Here is a 7,219-nt window from a genome sequence, read left to right as displayed (position 1 = left end):
CCAAAAGTAGAAAATACCATATAATGACAAGTTTTCACTCATATTCTGTGTTACTTGGGATAGTAATTACAACAGCAAGTTGATACATACAAAGCCACAGTCTGAGAAAGCTATTAGCTAAAACCACAAGAACAACAACAATAAACACAAACATGCCATAAATATGTCTAGACTACTGCTAACAATTTTGGGATTGATAAGCTGGTATGATTGAGTTCTAGCCATTTTTCTCCTACTGACTCAGTAAAAGCCTGTCCCCCACCTAGCCTAGTTCCTGGCTACACTCAGTGACAGAGAACTAATGACCAATGGAGCTCTGAAGTTGTGGAGAAATGCCAGCTTGTGTGTTCTGTGTTATCAGGAAAATGAAAATGGGAATTTTAAAATTCTCATTTGAATTTGAAGACACCCCAAAATACACCCCAGGCCTCAATTAGTCCTATAAATATGTAGGAAGATGATATTTCTATGCACCAGGTTTTCTTAAACAATAATAGTTTTTCCTTACACATTTGTGTTGCCACTTCTAAAAATTCTACTTCACGTTCAGAGTTTGAGAAACGATGACTAGTTTGCATTCTGATTTTCTACCAGTCTTCTTTTAAGTTAATTTCTCTCTTAACTGTGATTTTATAACCGCTAGGGAGCAAATAGCTTTCTGAGGAAATGACTGATTTTGCTATGCAGGGGAGGGAAATGGCAGTCAATATACAGAAATTGCATTTAGGAACTGTTCAGCTATGCCTGTATCTCTCTCTCTCTCTCTATCTCTGAGTCATGGAAACAAGAAATCCTTTAAGTTGCACCATTACAGAGTAATTATTTCTGTAGACCAAAAGCAGTCAAACAGTGGCAAGTGTACATGGTTCAACCTAATAAAAAACACTGAGATCTCCAGCTTCATTGATGTGATGCATAGACGCTCTCACTGAAAAAGATCCGCCCAAACCAGATTCCTCAAAGTGGCATTTCTTAGTTAGCAAACACACTGCAGATCTGGCAATACACAGGCATGGATGAGGCCAAACTGGTGGTTTTCGGTGAGATGTAACAGAGAGGAGCTCCACGACACCACCCCTGCGGCCAGTGCATGAGGCCACCGTCAGTGGTCTGTGTTCTTGTTCTTTAGCAGGTGCAGCACAGGTAAGCTGCCAGCATGATCTTCTCATTTTCTAGTCTTTAAGGCTGAGCATCAGCTGGAGGCTTGGTGAGAAAAGGTGAAGGGGCACTGGGGTCAAGTGATGAAAAAAAATCTTCACCTACTTTACAATTTCCCTCAAGAGTGGACCTCTGAGTAGGCTGGTGGTCTATTATGGAAGAGGATGGCACACAGAGCTAGATGCTAAGGAGAAAATGACCTAGCAGGAAAAGAATTAAAAGAATGTCATCCTTGTTTGCTCTGGCTCATTTTTTTAATACACCAGTCACCTTGACATTTCTAAAAGAATTTTTCAAGAGCCTAAGTTCAAAAAGTATGCAACTTGTCCAAATAGAACGTTCAGGATCACCAGGTGGGCCCAACACATTTTGGCTGTGCCAATCCTCTCCCAAGGGTGTGACTTGGATCTCACTTAAACCACAGGCAGCAGTACTCTCGTTTGCAAGAAAGTATTCTCTATTTCAGGTGACCAGGAGTGCAGGAGAGTCCCTTGGCTGACCATCAGCATTGTTTTGTACTTGTGATGATTGCTCAGTGACCTTAGATAAACACTTCATGCTTAGCGATCCCCAACCCTTTCCTCTAACATGGGGACAATGCAGATGGTGGGTGTCCTCTAACCGTGCAAAAGGATTTCTTCATTTGATGACATCTGATGTGAAAAGCAACTGAATCTCTCTTGGACTTTCGGTGTTGCATTTTCATGTGTAGATTTTGACATATCACCCATCTGCCTATTGGGAAATTCTATTTGACTGGCTTCCCTTAAAGCACCCAAAAGGGAGAAAGCACAATTTAATATGAAAATCTACACACACAGTGTCATGCAGTGTAGTGTGCAGGCATAACACAATGCTGGATTAAGAAATGGCTCGTGGAGAAGTCAACATCTGAAAAAGGTTTTTGAAGTGATGATAGGATTTGGCCACAGACTGGGTTTACCAAATCTTGCACTCAGATCCAGACCCTGTGGTTTAATAACTATGTGTCTTTCTTGGAGTTTAGGAACCATGAGGCCACACATTGCCTAGTCTACAGTTCTGTGGAAATGGGAATTCCTCCTAGGGCAGCAGTGAGGATTAACACTTTACTTAACCCTGTGATTCCAGGGGTCCTCATGTGGTAAGTACTCACAAACATCTATTACTGTTTTGCTGCTATTATTACCATCTTACCACTTGTGGGAGATTGCATTGTTTGCCTAAATGTCCCCCACCCCATATCCATACCCTCGCCAGGATGGGGCGGGGTGGGAAACATTTGCCACTTGACTTTGCGCTTGAGCGTGCAACTTGGTTTAACCACGAACATGAAAGAAGAAGGGATAGTTTTCCAGTTTGGAGCCTAGGATGAAGGGTCCTTCTGCATTTCTATTTTCCCTCTCATGTTTCTGCCACTGACATAAGAGACATTCCCTCTAAGTTATTGCTGCCCCTTCAGCCAGAGTGAACACACACGGGGAAGAACAACCCTGCCAACCGTAATACCTGCACCGAGAAACAACACCTCTTCACCAAGACAGTCTGGAGCAGAACTGTAAACCCCAGCCTGGATCAGCTTACGGAAAGATAGACACATTCAAGAGACCTATGAGTGTGTGATTGCTATATTGAGCCATGGAGTTTAGCGCATTTTGTTCTGCAGCATTAGCTAACTGATACACTGTTCTTGCTAATTTCCTGAGCACAGGGAGTAGACAAGCAAAAGCATAGTGGAGGATATGACAAATGGACATTGGAAGCAGTGGGACAACTCAGTGTGTAAGAAAGAACCATGGAGGGCGCCTGGGTGGCTCAGTGGGTTAAGCCGCTGCCTTCGGCTCAGGTCATGATCTCAGGGTCCTGGGATCGAGTCCCGCATCGGGCTCTCTGCTCAGCGGGGAGCCTGCTTCCCTCTCTCTCTCTCTGCCTGCCTCTCCTCGACTACTTGTGATTTCTCTCTGTCAAATAAATAAATAAAATCTTTAAAAAAAAAAAAAGAAAGAAAGAAAGAACCATGGAAGAGGATGCTGAACTAAGTGGAGGCCACAGAGGATTTTGATGATAAAAATGAAAACCCCAGGCTTCACCATTTCACAAAGGTAACCATTGGAGGCTCTCTGGAGGCTGGCATATCTGAGCAAGGCTATGCGGAGGTGATCAGACAGCAGCTCTTTTAGATGCAGGTGACACAGGGGACAGGGTGGACTGCTGGACACCACTGCTTCCCATAACTTCTTCCCTTGCCACTGGCTGGTGCTACCTTGTGGTGGATCTCCCCTCTTTAACCCTCTCCAGTGTGACCTTGATTATTATTATTTTTTTTTTACCTGATTTTACCATTTATAAATACAGAGAACATAGAGATGTGGGTCCTGGGCCCTGGGTCCCCTTTCCTTCTGTGGCAAAACCATTGTTCAGAATATTGTGTAGGCCTGGGATTGTGGTCTAGACTAGCGCAACAGAGACACACTGAATACATGACCCACAAACTGTCTTGTGGTGTTTGCAGCAGCTCCAGTGTCCTAAGAGTTATCCTCTGAGGAAGGACTTCCATGCCATGAGGAAAACCTCTAGGACACTGGGGGAAGATACACAGAAACAATAGAAGAAATCCAAAGGGGTCGTGACTTGCTGGGTTCTCAACAAACACAGATTTCCCATAGACAGACAATGACCTGTCTGTCTATGGCAGACCATTCTCAGTAGGATGGACAGGCCTGGGAGTTTCAGTGAAATGAAGATGAGAGAGAATTATAGGCAGTGCCAGGACCGAGAAAGCCCCAGACTTACCATACCCCCTGCTCCATGGAGGCAGCCTTCAGTCTTCCTGGGTCATCCCTTTCTAAGAAACACAACCAGAAGGAAGGATAGAGCTGGCTAAAGGAGTTGCTTCTAAACCCATAATCAGACACAATAAGCTTATCATTTTTCAAGATTCAGAAACATTTAAATTCCTACACAGCTTCTGAAGCCACATTAAAATCAAACCTCTACCACCAATGAGCTGCATCCCTGGGCTCCCCATCCCTCAGCAGGGTTGGGAGGGTCCCTCCCAGGCTGTCTGCCAGGATGACACTGTTAGCACACTGAATGTCCTTGAGAGGGACCCTTCATGTTGCAGATGACTCAGTAAACACCAGGTGCTATTACTGTGACTATTATTGTATTAGTTTGCTAGAGCTGCCATAACAAGGTACCACAGAGTGGATGACATAAGCAATGGAGATGTAGTGTCCTGTAAGTCCAAGACCAGGGCACTGGCAAGTTTGGTTCCTTCTGAGAGCTGTGAAGGAGAATCTGGTCCCAGCCTCTCCCCCAGCTTCTGGAAGTTTGCTGGCCATCTTTGACATTCCTTGGCTTGTAGGAGTTATCAATGAGAACTCTGCCTCATTCACACAAAACATTCTTCCTGTGTGCATGTCTGCATCTGAATCTCCTCTTTTTATAAGGAGAACAATCATATTGGATTAGGGGCCCACCCCACTGACCTTAAGTTAAACCAATTATATCTGCAATGGTCCTATTGCCAAATAAGCTCACATTTTGAGGCTTTGTGAGTTACAACTTCAACATATGAATTTGGGTGGGGCATAATTCAATCCATAATAACTCATGTCATGATTGTTGTTAATATATAATTATAAGATGAAAGGAAACATTACAAAGTCCTAATCCATAGTTTTGGGAGGATTAAATGAGGTTTACTGGGAAATTGACAAACAGAAGGTGCTCAAGAAATTTTCTTTTTCTTCTTCACTACCTCTGAAAGCAGAAGATATTTGCTCATATTCCCCTTGGCCCAGCATCTGGACTTGAATTTCTAGTTTTATCCTAGCTTCGGGTGTACATATATGTCATCTATGACATTTTGTTTACATAAATTTCTATTCTGCCTCCTTAACACTATTTTATTTTCTTAACACTGTTTCAAAATACATTTAACACATTGCCTTGTGTTAAAGTGTTCTTTATTCTTTATTATTTATCATAGTTGGATTAAAAATGCCATAACTTACTTAATAGTTTCCATAATTTAACTGAACTTAAGATGTTTAGATTGTATAAGATCTTTTGTTCTATGATAAAACATCACAACTATGAACATCTTTGACCTAGCCACCCATTACGGAAACTAAATTTTGTGTAGATTGTTTCCTTGTGTTTTTACTGGTATTTCTTGAGAACTGGAAGAGTCAAACACTCTTCCCTGTAACTGGTGACTATTTGTATTCCCTCCTGTGTGTGTGCTGTCTGTTCCTGGCTCTTAGTGGGTTTACCCTTACCTGCCTCCGAATCTGTAAGAAGATTGGCTTATTCTGCAGTGCTGATCCAAGTCTTCTGGCCTGGCACTTATTCCAAATTTGCTTAAAACTGATGTAAAAACCCTTCTGGACAGCCTGGACCAGGCAGTCCCTGTGTGTGAGAGCACTCACCAGGCCAAATGTCCTGCCATCCCCCTAATGAATTCTCCCATGATTCATAAATAGACCCTGAAAGACGGGAGTGGGAAGACGAGAGACGCTGCAGGCTGTCTGGGGAGTCAGCAGAGGAGAGGTAGACTCTTTCATTACTTAATATGTATAACATGTTTTTATTTTGCCTTGTCTTTTCATTTCCTATGTAGAACTATTAAGAATTACTAAATATGTGGTCAACTAATCTTTGACAAAGGAGGAAAGAATATTCAATGGAAAAAAGACAATCTCTTCTATAAAGGGTGTTGGAGAAACTGGACAGCCACATGCAGAAGAATGGAACTGTACAACTTTATCACAAAAATACATTAAAATACATACACAAAATACACAAAAATAAATTCAAAGTGGATGAAAGACCTCAATGTGAGACAGGAATCCATCAAAATCCTGGAGGAGAACACAGGCAGTAACCTCTTTGACCTTGGTGGCAACAACTCCGTGCTAGACATGTCTCCAGAGGCAAAGGAAACAAAACCAAAAATGAACTATTGGGACATCGTGGTAAAAAGCTTTTGCACAGCAAAGGAAACAATCAACAAAACTAAAAGGCAACCTATGGAGTGGGAAAAGTATTTTCAAATGTCTTATCAGGTAAAGGGCTAGTACCCAAAACCTATAAAGAACTTAACAAACTCAACACACAAACGAACAAACAAGTGACAGCAGCAACAACAAAAAACACCCAGTCAAGAAAACATGAACAGACATTTCTCCAAAAAGACATACAAATGTCCAACAAACACATTAAAAAATGCTGAAAATCACTCATCATCAGGGAAATGCAAGTCAAAACCACAATGAGATAGCCCTGAAGCTATTGCACAGCTGGGGACCACTCTTCCAACAGGAAGTCCCCTCTCACTGGCCTGCAGGTGTGTTCTCATTCCTAACTCCACTCTGGGGTCCTTGAGCCCTACAGGAACAAATGAGTAACACAGCTCAGTTCTTCGTAGGCTGATTGGGGAGCATGTGGTAGCCCCCAGGAGGCCTGGCTCCAGCACATACTTTCATCCACTGAGTGGTCAATAAGAAGACGCTTGCTCAGCCCATCAGCTGTGTAGATGTGTTGGTTGATGCAGAATATATGGTTCCTGTTGTTGGTGGATTTTGTCTTGGTGAGATAGTATGAATATGCCAAATGACAGAAGGCACCTAGAGGTTCCACTGGGAGGACTGCTCTCAAGGGGCAGGACAGAAAGATCAGCGTGGGTGGCAGTCAACTCCACACTGTGGTAAGGGGTACTTCTATGGAATTCAGACAAAACCAGACTACCATGACAGACGTCAGATCAGAAGTTGCCCTTGCTGGGTGGGGGAAGAAGGCAGGCTAGAGAGGAACATGAGGGGACCTGTTGAAGTCAGAAATGTACTCTGTATCTTGATTTAGGGTGATAGTGCCACCATCTCTGCCAAGTCTCACCCAACTTGAGGGAAGGATGCTTCTCTGAGAGTATCCTTTTTTATGTAGTTGTGACATTTATTTATTTATTTATTTATTTATTTATTTATTTATGACAGAGAGAGAGATCACAAGTAGACACAAGTAGACAGAGAGGCAGGCAGAGAGAGAGGTGGAAGCAGGTTCCCTGCTGAGCAGAGAG

The 7,219-nt window shown here is 42.8% G+C and overlaps 1 long non-coding RNA gene across 1 annotated transcript; it reads left to right on the top strand.

Annotated features, from left to right (window-relative positions):
* The first annotated feature begins 1,059 nt into the window (after positions 1 to 1,059).
* LOC116596558 lies at positions 1,060 to 2,922 on the top strand. Its single transcript, XR_004288177.1, has 3 exons — positions 1,060 to 1,143; positions 2,165 to 2,281; positions 2,849 to 2,922. It is a non-coding gene; the product is annotated as an uncharacterized LOC116596558 (long non-coding RNA).
* Positions 2,923 to 7,219: the final 4,297 nt, after the last annotated feature.

This window comes from Mustela erminea, chromosome 7 (genome assembly GCF_009829155.1).
Source record: "Mustela erminea isolate mMusErm1 chromosome 7, mMusErm1.Pri, whole genome shotgun sequence".
Taxonomy (NCBI): Eukaryota; Metazoa; Chordata; class Mammalia; order Carnivora; family Mustelidae; genus Mustela; species Mustela erminea.
Note: the sequence above shows the minus strand (reverse complement) of the source record. Positions and strands in the feature narration are given on the sequence as shown.